Below are 12765 nucleotides of genomic sequence, written 5' to 3' on the forward strand. Positions count from 1 at the left end.
AGTTCCTCTGAGCCTTTATTTTCACATGAAGATTGAATATCATCAAAAGTCATCGCCTTAGAGAAATTTTCCTCCTGGCAATTTCTCAGTCCATCTCTTTTCATCTTACTGTCAAATAGGATTAGAGATGGGACAGAGATGGAGTGAAAAGGGAGGAAAAGGAGCTAATTTGCGCTCCTGTATCTAGAATTTAGTAGGCAGGAAAAAGAAAGAATTCAATCATTATAAGAAGATAACCTTTAGACTGCAGCTGTTTGCTTGTAGAGTAATTGTTTCCTTGAAAACTTGTTTCTCTGCTGAAGCCTCTCCCCTTTGGGTTTTGCAAAATACTAACTTATCACTTCTATCTCTCTGTCCTTCTATACATCTGTCGCTCTCTTCAATTTATTTATCCCTCCAATTTTCCTCTCTCTTCCCTTTCTCTCCCAAAATTCTCACTTTCTCTGTCTCTCACCCTCCCACATTCTCTCTGTCTGCTGTTCAAGCATAATTGGGAGTTTTATAGCGCTTTGGTCATAATAATGACTGCACATATCTGCTCATCTTTTTCTTCTTTCTCCCCTCCCTACCAACTTTTCACTGTTAATCCCTCATTCTTTCTTTGTCTATTCTCACTCCATGTTGCTCTCTAAACATTACAGCCTTTTTTCTGCCTTTACTCTCTCTATTACAACCCTTCTCTTCCATCAACCACCCCTGTGTTCTCTTCCTTCACCCTCTGTCCTCTGTCTTGTTTGATGCTTTTGATGGAAGAGGGGTTGGATGAATAGCTGATGGCTTCCTCTTTCCTGTGAATGCAAATAGTTTCCTCTGTTAAGATGAAAGAAACTAGTGATACTCTGCCGTCCAACGCATTACTATTTTTACACTTATTTGAATTCAGTGACTGTAATTTGGATATAAACCTACTAAGCAGTTCCCTACACAAGGTTTTATGGCAGATAATCATGGGGAAAATATATACAGCATAAAATCGTGCAAAATTGGAGTTTCAATTGAAGTTTGTTTTGCGATTTTGAAATTTGATCAAATTAGGCATTTACATTCCCTCACACATAAAGAATGTGAAGAGGAAGCAGATATTAATTTCTTTGAGAACCACAATCAGTTCAACAAAACAGGAAATTATGTAGGAGAAAACAAACTTTTTTCACATTCATCTGCTGAAGGGGAAAAGTTTGTCCGTACTCCACTTAAATATGACTTTAAGACTTGCAAGTTAATTTTATGACATTGCAGCTAGTTTGGAGTCCAATCATTGTCTGCCAGTGCAAGCCCTGAGTATGGAGATATCTCGTGTCCGGGTGATTATTTTTTCAAATGAACTATATTTTCTTATTCATAGATTCTAGGTTATTCAATGAGCAGAGTTAATTTTAAGAATTAGAAGAAGTATTGGAACTATTACAAAGAACAAAAACATTTTATTATTATTATTCAAAGTGCATATTTATATATAAGGAATAAAAACATTTGTGTTTCTTTCATAACAAGTTTGCTGTTGCATATTAGAAGTCTATGAGTCTAACTTTTAGGAGACAGTATTGGAAGAGCAGACCAACAGGATGGATGACTTTGATGTTTTTTGATAAAATAAAACTAATTTGACTCCATGATGAGACTGATGGAGATCATTTTAAACTAATATGGATGTCTACCTTCAAAGAGAGTTCTAATAAGTGAATCATTGTCAGAATATGGCTCTCAATTTTAGCTGTATTGCAATACCTCAAGAAGCAGCAAATGTAGGATTAAAAGGTAGAGTGTCTCAGCAAAGCAAGATTACTTTCCAGTCAATTTGTCATGAAAAAAAAAATACAGAAAACAATCAGCCAAACCAGAGGAACTCCACTCTGGGCAATTAATCACTGTTATTTCCTTTCTATCCATGCTTGTGGTTATGTGGTTATTATGTCCTTCCCCCCTAGATCCCACCAGCAAAATTACTGTGTCACTGGATCCATGGTACAATTTTTCTTAGTTGTAGACATTTCAGTCAATAAATCTACCACCTGTAGCAAGCAGTAAAAAGTGGGGCTTAAACACCCCTATCATGTATCTGATTAGTTTAATTCTCACAAATGGGGGTTTCATTCATCTCCATCAAACATGTCATTAACAGTTTCGTTGATTTAGTTTAGTTAGTTGACGACTTTCTTATTTATTCATTTTACTACACACCACTACGGAAGGAACAGTTGGTAGATTATACCACTACTCTTTAACGTATTAACCCCAACCATGTTTAGAGATCTACCACACCACAGAGGAGATACTGAAGCCAAATATGAGTAAAAATAGATTGAATCCAATGTCACATTATTAAGCTCCAATTCTGGGGCTGTTACAGTGGTGTAGCGGTGGGATTGGGGCTAGCAGAGGGCATGAGGGTTGCCTGGATCAGTGCCCTGGTTCAGTGCTAAATCCCATCACTCATCCCTATCAGTATGGAATAGATGAGACAGGGTCTTTAGCCTTTCTGGGGAACGACACAGAGGGAGAGTAAGAATAAAATGTTTAAAAGTGAAATGGGCTGTTAGTGAACCACAAAAATTCAAATGGTTTTAGAGCCATGTAGATTGAGAATGTGTTCGACGGATCGGTTGCATAGCAGTGGCACAGCTACATGCCATAGGGGTGAATTTAAGCACCAGCTTGATCTCTGACTCCAGTCCACACTTCACAGTTTCCTCTTTCCCACTGTTGGAGGGCTGAGGTAGCTTAGTGAGAAGCCACGGAGTCAAGCCCCAAAATGCTGTTCAGGTTTTAAATAGGTGAGCTGAGGCTATGGATAGGTGTCTACCATTCTCTTCACCTACTCCTGCTTGATTCTCTCTTTCTTTCATTGTTTCTTTTGCAACATTTGTCCATTTGTCCCTATTGTTATGCCCTTCTCTTTCTCTCTCTTTACACTCTCCTCTTCTCATATCTGTCTCATTAGCCGATGTGTCCTGCTTGCCCATAGCATCTTGATGCCATCCTGTGACCCTGTATCTCAGCAGGCCTCCAATCAACACACTGTGGGTGGCTCAGATAGCAGAATGAAGGACCATCCCTTTCTTTCACCCCACCTTCAATTTATTCCCTCTCCCCATGCCATTGCACCATCCCTATCTTCTCTTTCCTTTCTCTTCTGCTCCAACCAATCCTCCCTCCTTCCTTCCATCCCCTACCCATCCCTTTGCACCATTAGGGGCTAACATTGCCTCTCCTCCGGTATGAAACATTTTCCTAATGATAATTTGAAGAATTATAGTAGGTGTTACGACCTCAGTTGTAGCGTCCAGGGGAAGAGAGGAGTAACAATTAATAATTTACCGGGCATTTAAAGAAGGGCAGGAAACAGAAAGATTTGTACTTTTAAACTATTTATTTCAACGTAAACAAGGTCAAACCTTAACCCAAAACAACTTCCTTAAAAGAAAGGAAGTGAAAAACCTTTGAAACTACACAAATCACTGAGACAACCAATAAATATGAATGGCGCTATCCCTCCACTGCGGGAGTAACGGTAACACACACCACGAGCACCACACAGCTCTGTTTCATACCCGCCAGCGACACGACTCTATCTTGTGGTTTAGCCCACTGGCCCCGTCTGCTCTCGTCACAGTAGCTTTATAGCAATCGTGCTGATTGCTAAACCACTGCAGGTGTGCCTGACCAGTCGGAGGGGAGAGCGGTACCTGGAACAGGGCACAGGACAGCAGATGCAAAACATACACACGTAACAGTAGGTTTACACCTCATTTGTTATTAGATTCAAATGAGTGAGATATTGTCAAGATGCAGGGCCAATATGCAGCTCTAATAATAAAATGAGAAGAAATCTGTAGCTCTGTATCTGTAGCTACTAATAGGTGATAATGCTTAGATTTAATAACAACTCCAATCCAATTCCAGACCCAAAATCTATGTGAGACTTCAGCATAATCAGCCAGGACTTTTCAATCTGTAAGTACCATGCAACCTATTCAGTAAAGGAGTTACTGTCCACAGCATGCTAAAAAAAACAAACAGCACGACTTGTGAGGTTTCCATGCAACAACAGCAAATGAAATACCAAAGCAGGACATGCAGTAATATGGAGCTGGAGCTATATCTGGGCCATATATCTGTTAAAGCAGCTTTATTTGGCTTGGTTCAGGCAAGTTGAGGCCAAAACAAAGTGTGACAGAGACAGATTAAATGCTGCTTTATCAGCCACGTGGAGCAGAGGACTGTGCAAATCCCATGGTATTATTTTCAGTGATTTCTCACCTGATACTTCATTCCTGTTTATTTATTTCATTGAGGTCTTATTACAGGGTGAAATAAATATATAAGCAGGAAGTGCAGGTTTAAAGCCACTGATAGAGGGCGATATTAAAGGTCACACTGTGCTACAAGTACCACGTTGCTCCCCCCAGTAGCATAAAAAGGGGTAAAAGACTCCAAGGTTTAGGTAAAACACACTTAGTCAGTTACGTTTGCATGCCTTGACACCTGTGCTTACTAGCCTACTGTCTATTGCCTGTTTAGTTGTTTGCATATAAGTATTACCCAGTACATTTTGGGAAAGACTGCTGTGCCTGGCTGTCTGCTTAACATTGTGCTACCTTTCTGCATTGTATGCCTGCTGTGCTTTGCTTCTTTCATGACAGTCATTACACTCTGTTGTGAATTGATGCTGCAGTTTCTTGTGTTAATGTATTGGGTTTGGTTGGAAGAATTGAACTGTCTCAGTACCTGGTAATATTGAGTTTCTAATATTTTCTCCTCCATAAATGTAAATAAGGTGCTCAAAATATTAGACATTTTCCAGTCCAGTACGCCACTGCTACAAAGTACAACCTCAAAATACATCATAGAATTGAGTCAAAACCTCTAAAGTAGCAGTCTCTGCACATTTTAGTAAGGTACATTTATTGCAGGGCTCTTGCATTGTATTACATCATAATGCAATACAACACTTCAATACATCATTTCTTTTCTTTTTTCTGGCCACTCAGTATATATGTTCATAGAGATCAAGAATGCAAAACTAGTTTGTCGTATATAAAACTTAAGAAACTTTCTCTCTGTGCCATGATTTTAGGACTTTAGGGACCTTTAGGAACTTGGCATGAGATCGCAGGTGACATTACACAAGTCAAAAGAGACCCATCAAGGACATTATCAGGAGTCCAGAGCTGGCAGTGCTTGCAAGTCATTGCAAATTATTGCATTTTTACACACCCAGTCACAGATTTCCCCTCATTATATGAATGCATTGTTTACTGAGCCAAGCTGTCAGTCTCTCTCTCTTTACAGAACATCTCCTCCTATACCCTGCACCCATCCAGTCATCCAGCATGCACACATAGACCAGTACAGTAAATACAGTTATTTGAACCAGCGGAAACATTGCCCCACTTCAACCATTAGCAACATGCTCAGAGAGATACACATGCAAACACATCTGACATCTGTGCTGTACACCCAACATTGAGATTTTTAGGTGATGCTGCTATTTATAGAATTTGTTCTGAACAGCATCTTCTGTCTCTTAATAAGGTTACTGGCTGCATAACCCAAATATCAAGACTGAATCTCTATGTCATGGTCTTTTTGCAGCATCCTGATGTCTTTACTTGTAAAACGTCTGTGGACTTATACTGTGTGAGCTTTGTGCATGCTTTTTGCAAGATTTGTATTGCTTCGACAGTCATGTGGCAAAACGTTTTGATTTAACCCCAAAATAATGTTCATTTTTAGAAAAAAAATCTATGTTGTTACTGATATTTTGTATACGAAAACATTTAAAAAGGAAAACAATAACTCTTGCGAGGCTTGTTGAAGATTTGACAAAGACAAGGACTCTACATCCGTGGTTCCAAGAGCTAGTACCAAGCTCTTTGATATAAATTTTGATACTGATTATGTTGGCTGGCTTATTTACTTTTGAGGGAAAAAATCTCAATTTGAAACAAAGCAAGTTGTCAGAAATGTTTTCAGAAACTATCTTTGTGCACCCATTAAACTCTCTCTTTTTTTCCTCTCTTTCTTATCCTCTCTCTCTCACACACACACACACATGCACACACACACTGCTCCCTATTTACTTGGGAGCTCCAAACTAAAGACAAAGCCTCTGTCAAGTGGGATTTAGCAGCGACATGGGCAGAGTTGGCTGGAACTGTGAGTGACATCATTTGGAAGCAGTGCCTCTTCTGCATGAACAAGAGGGTTATAAAAGGAGCTGGAGGAGGACAGGGAACAGTGTGATGTGTTGGACATTTTTAGTGTGTGTGTGTATGTGTGTGTATGGGTGTGTGTGTGTGTGTGTGTGTGTGTGTGTGTGTGTGTGTGTGTGTGTGTGTGTGTGTGTGTGTGTGTGTGTGTGTGTGTGTGTTTATATGCCCCGCTGTGTGCAACTCTTGTCTGTCTGTCTGTGAGACTTTCAACATGAGATAAGCCTGACGGATGTCGTTACAGTTGTCTGGCAGGTTTGTAATCATAGTCATTACTGAGAGTGAGGGATACAGAGAAACAGAGAGAGAGGAGACAAAGACAGCATATTCCAGGTTGCACACAATATAAACAGCAAAGCAATGTCATCCTTGTCAGAGATCTCACTGTGTTCTGTATACCCATTATATCCCCCATTCACACTCACACCAGGATCATGTTTGATGTGTCATTCAGTTGTGCTGAATGTTGTGTGTAGAGTTATAGGAAATGATCCCATGATGCAAATATACAAAGACACAACTACTTAGACTGGTAATTGCAATATTCCAGATAATGCGCATGAAAGGAGATAAGATTCTTCTTCACTTGAATGTGCAAAAACAGACTCGCTCATTTGAGATGAATGAACTTTTTAAGATCCCCATCTTAGGGTGAGAGGAACAGGAACAGACCGACTTGCATGTGCCAGTCATACGTCAAAGTGCCCCAGACTGAATCGGTCTTCGCTCTGCCACGTCTGTCATTTGCAATTCCACGCAGCCCTAAAATGGTCACAGTCTTTCTATTAATCTCAGTAAACACTTCCTGGATGTTCACTGAGCTGGTCCATTATGATGACAAAATCAACACAGCCCAGTACTGCAGTCCATCAGTCAATAGGCATAGGGGAAAATCTGATGGAAATGCAAACAGCTGCAGTGTGATAACAAGTTATTAGGTTTTCCCCAAAGAACAATGTGCCTCAAAGTGGGGAGTCTTGTAAACACTTTGGTAAACGCCTTTTCATCTTTGGATGATGATGATGGATAATAATAGTTCTTCCTTGTACAACAATTTCCATAAATGCATGTCAGTTTCTTGAATTAATCATGTTCCCACAAGCACTTTTCAATGCTTATGTTTTCAGTCAAATAATTCTCTTTTTTGTTGTTTTCAGATGCAAATTATGCTCTTTTCACATATATGATCCTGCTCTTTTGGCTGATTGATTAATTGATTGATTAGATGAATGAATAAATGATGGATGGTTGGATAGATGAGCGGAAGAATCTGCCTGAGGACAATCTGTGGCAGTCTATGTTTCTGAACCGCTCGATGTGGCATTCATTGTTTTTGGTGCTCATGCATACCGTAACCCACATACAAGTGCAAGGCAGCACAACCGAGTATTGATTGCCTAGAATAGAGCTAAAAAAAATAGTGATTGCCTGGAAATGTTTCACAATAACTGCATAATCACAACAGAGTAGGACTTCTCAACTGGAATTTTGCTGAAATAATATCAATTTGCCTTCAGTTAACTTAAGCATTTTCAAGGCACACTTAAGGCTCAGAGCCCCTAAGGCACAGTGGTTGGGAATACCTGTACCACAGCACCTGGAGAAATTAAGAGGATAATGGAGGTTAGGAGGGCAAAGCCTCACACATAGAAGGGAACTACCAATTCCAACAGTGTTGAGATCCTGAGATAAACTGGCTAAACATCACTGCAAAGTGTAGGTTGGGGATCACACGGTTAGGTTGTAACAGTGTCTTCTACAGTATTTTAACACGACTCTGAGCAAAATAGTTTCTGGATGCTTTATTTTTTCACTCAGCTTGTTCCTGCTCATTACTTTATTTCTATGAGATTGGGATTAAATATTTAGACGTCTCCCCTGCTGTTATGATTGATGTTAAAAATAAAGTCATTCTACAGGGAACAAGCCCCATATTGTCTTTGTAAATACAATTAATATTACAAGACCTGTTTATGATTGGAAGCACAAACAGGTACCGCAGGAGCTTTCCCTACTCCTTGCCATACTTTGTGTGTTTTTGGATTCTCTGTGCTGTGCAAACACCATATGGTCAGGATTTCTCAAACCAAAAGAAATTTAGTCCCTCATCCTGGGAACCGGTCTAATGAAACAAATGGCTCTGCTGTCATGTGCAACCCAGGAGGAGTATGCCTCTGACCCATTTTGCTCCAGACCATTAGTTTAAGAAACCAGGGCATATGGTGTTGGTTGTAGGGTGCATTTGGTGATTGAGCTGGGAAAAGGGAGGGTTAAACATTTTTGTTGTTGCAGATGTGTGTTGTGGTATTATGTAGCCTGGAGCGACGGAGTAAAATCAGCAAATTACGATTCTCTCTTATTTCCTCTCCAAATTATTGTTAATGCAAGAACAACATGTGTGATTGCTGCTATAAGCACCACAGAATTGACTCTGCTGAAACAAGACATGACAAATGAAATACCTTTTTTTACATTGTGTAAGGTTTTCATCTGTACAGTTATGGTATCCTCAAATATGTACATACAATGCCAAAATAAATCAAGAAAAAACCTTTTTGGCTGCAGCAAACAAGTGGATGTTTGCTATGTTCTTTCCCACCAATCTCCTTTCTTTAAGGTATTCAGACTGGGTTTAAGGGTTGACAAAGGCCATCTTACCAAAGCTTCACTTGACCTATTTTAATCGCCTCTTGTTGGGCTTAGGAACCATGGTGCCAGCACGTGGTGATCTAAACTGACCCCTATCATAGAGCACAGGAGGGACTCAGCAGAAGAACAAGCCAGAGCCCCATTCTCGCTGTCTAAGTCCTACACTTAATCCCCCAGGGAGGTTGTTTGTGAGCGATATCACGACAAGAGTATAGCAAAAAAACCTGTGGAGAAAACCAACCGCAGTGTGTTGCCAGTGCTTCACTCCTCCTTTTTCTCAGTTTCTCTTTCTCTGACATCTACTGAAACTACAATCTGATCTTCTCGCATATAAACACACACACACACACACACACACACACACACACACACACACACACACCTCACTTTCCATATCAAAAATACATACACAACCCCCATCAATCTACCATATACCCTTCCTTTCTGGCCCATAGCCCCCCTGGAACAAAACACACACATACACACGCACATAAGGATGCACATGTATGCACTCACACCTGCCAAACCCTGGTAAGTGACATCACTCACTTTTATACGGTCAGCTGAGTCAGCAGCTCTCTCTTTCACTCTGGCATGGGTTCGACCAAAGACCGTCTGTGATTTCCTTTCTCTGTCCAGCTCTACATTAATCATTCTTTCTCTCTCCTTCTCTCTCTCTCTCTCTCTTTCTCATTATTCTCTGCTTGATCCCCTAGGTATTATTCAAACTACGCAGAGGGCAACAATATCAGGTCCGGAAATGTCGACTTCACAAATCTATTCCATTTCTGATTACATGTAATCAGTCTGTAATAAAAACAGTTCATACATATTCAATTGTAGGTCACAGGTTAGGGCTAAAAACAGAACAACACCCAACAGAGTTCAGTGTTTTGTGTAACGCAGAAGAGCATCAAGAAGTAAGGAGTATTTACATACTATTATAAATAATTGAGCGATTTCGAGAGACCAGGGCTCATATAGGAAACTTTTAGCTACAGCAAATTGCAATTACATATAAGAGAGCGAAGATTAATTTCTAATACCCGTTTTTCTCTCCTTAGTTTTCTTATAGAGAGAAAAGAGACTATTACTTCATGTTTATTGCTCCCCTCCTGATGTTGTTTACTGCTTGGACGGAAGGATTAGGCCTGATCTCAATTTTCTGTCTTCATCCCCTTGTTCTTAATTCCATTTAAATGCTTGTCTGAACACAAGCCAGGTCGTCCCTATAGCCTACTTTCCATCTCACTTCATTAACATTGTTGCTGCTCCCCAGTTAAATCCCTGCTGAATAGCAAATAATTGGACGGCCCCTGGTGTTTTAGTGGGCGAGACATATTGCACACTCATGGTGTCATGACTTCTGACCTGTACTGCATGTCAGCCTCCTCTGCCCTCTTGTACAAAAAACACACAGGATGTGCAGTGGAAAGAATCAACATGACGTGACAGATATTTGTTTGTAATATTGTGCATTAATGTGCAAAAACTCTGTTTGTTAAACCACATGGAAAAGGGAATGAGCTCCTTTTTAGCCCCACTGTATTTGTTAATCTTGAGATACTACATTTACTGTGACATTTCCAAAGATTTTGTTACTTTTGTGTGTTTTATTGAAGGTCTAACAGATTGGTGAAAAGGTTTATATGATTCATTAATTTTAGATTTTCCAAAATGTTAAACAAGCTATCAAGAATTATTGAACAACTGAACAATCAATAGAAACCATTTCCCATAATGTAAGAAAAGCCTGCAGTAGAAATAACAGTACCTCCTATTTGGATGGAACACAACAAAGTTTCATGTGTGTACATAGAAATTAGACACAACGTGTTAGGAACATAATTGGAAACGCCATTTATGATTTGCATTTAGATGAGAATATTTTCATTTTGTACTGATATTATTATGATCGGACCTGTGGGAAATATTAGTGCAGGTGAGAGAGAGTCAGCAGTGCTGACCCAGCAAAGGTTCAGTGCATCACAAATGAGACCTTGCTCATTTATATACAAACAGTCATGCTTATAGAGAATGCAAGCTAATAATAGCTTTATTTGCTGGTGTCATTGTTAGTTATAATGATTGGAAGCAAATAAAGCATTGTAAGTTAATACACTGCTTGTATGTAGAAAATGTATTGTAAGTAGCCTACTGGAATTCTGATGTGTGGTTAAGTTGGAAATGAAATATGGCAGGAAATTTGTTCATGAAAAATATTAAGGTTTGACCAATTACTGATGTGTGTGAAATGTGTTGCTCCTGTATTCCTTATTTAGTCATAATATTTAGTAATGGAAGGTTGTTAGTAGCAGGATATTGAAACTGAATTGAAAGAAAGAAAGAAAGAAAGAAAGAAAGAAAGAAAGAAAGAAAGAAAGAAAGAAAGAAAGAAAGAGAGAAAGAAATAATGTGTGTGTGTATATATATATATATACATATATATATACTTGTCAAGTCAACATCAAAGATTCTTGCAGAGCGATAAACAAAATAAGTCAGTCACACGGTAAACATGGCTTTATAGTGAGCACAGGAAAAGCCAGTGGGTTGTGTACTTCAGTAAAACTTGAGTCATCCAAGCAGTCAGCTGAATTCTACCCTGGATTTCTTTTTCTGAATACATGTCTCCTAATCATGCTCTAAGATTAAGAGTTTTTAAGTCTTGTTAGACATGACGTGGGGATGTGCAAATCAATATTTGGTAAGCCAGCTCAAGCTGTGAGAACTTTTGACTCATCACTGACTCCTCCTCTCGTTTTGTCTCGTCCCCTCTCCTCTCCTCTCCTCTCCTCTCCTCTCCTCTCCTCTCCTCTCCTCTCCTATCCTCTCCTCTTCTTCCTGGTTCACTGCTTCCGGACTGCCCCCTGCTGTGACCTTTCACCTCTGCCTGCCTAATGATCTGATCTCTCTTTTTACCTCCCTCCATACCATCTCTCCATCCCTCTCTCTTGTCTCCCAGGGGACCATGGGATTCAGGACTTAGAGGAAAGAGGGCAGATTGGGTCTGCCCTTTCCGGCTGCTTTGTCTCCTTTCACCTTCACCCCTGTCTACCCTCTCCAGTCAGTCCTCCTTTCCTCTCTTTCTCTTCTCCTATCTATCGTCCCTCTATCTCTTTACTTCTTTCCTTTTTGCCTCCCTCTATCTCCATCCACCAGAGTCCGATCTGAATAAGCAATGCTGCTCACTCTTTACCCTAATGTGTAGGTTGGGACCCGATGGAGCAGGTTATGTTGGAGGAATACTGATGGCAGTGGGGGGAGAGAACTAAACTAGTCACACAGAGGCATCTGGCAGACAGACAATAGGGAAAAGGGAAGCAGTCCGTATTTAATTCAAACAGCCAAGAGCCTGAGTGTGAAATTGGCTCAGATGCTCAAAAGATAGAGGAGAACAAGGCTTATTTTCTGTTATTCTAACAACAATTTTAACATTCATGAGGCTTATTCAATACGCCTCATAAATAAGCTTCATAAATGTGAAATTTGTTGTTTACTCCTTTCTTTTTGGCGTAATTTTTGAAGCTGCAAATTAAAAGCCAAAGAATTCACAGGCTTTTCCTTGAACAACCAACCTATGTTTGCATCGCAGCGTGATTTCTCCTGATTAAATTGTCTGCGTCAAAGTCAGCGCTCAGCCTGAGGGGGTGGAGTAAACAGCCCTATTAGCTGTTAACAAAGCCTCCCAGATATGAAACCATGCCTGCGTTTGGTGCTAAAGCCAATGGGAGATTATCCAGACTGCAAATACATGGGCGACTGAGATGCCCTTTGTACCACACAACAGAGGGCATTTCATGGGCAGAGCGCTGATCCCCTTACTGGTGTGCAGTTGAGGCAATGTAATCCCAAATTATTTAACCAGATTACTAGAGCATGAGAAAAAATTCTGCCTTTGAAT

This window comes from Dicentrarchus labrax, unplaced genomic scaffold, assembly GCF_905237075.1.
Source record: "Dicentrarchus labrax unplaced genomic scaffold, dlabrax2021, whole genome shotgun sequence".
Taxonomy (NCBI): Eukaryota; Metazoa; Chordata; class Actinopteri; family Moronidae; genus Dicentrarchus; species Dicentrarchus labrax.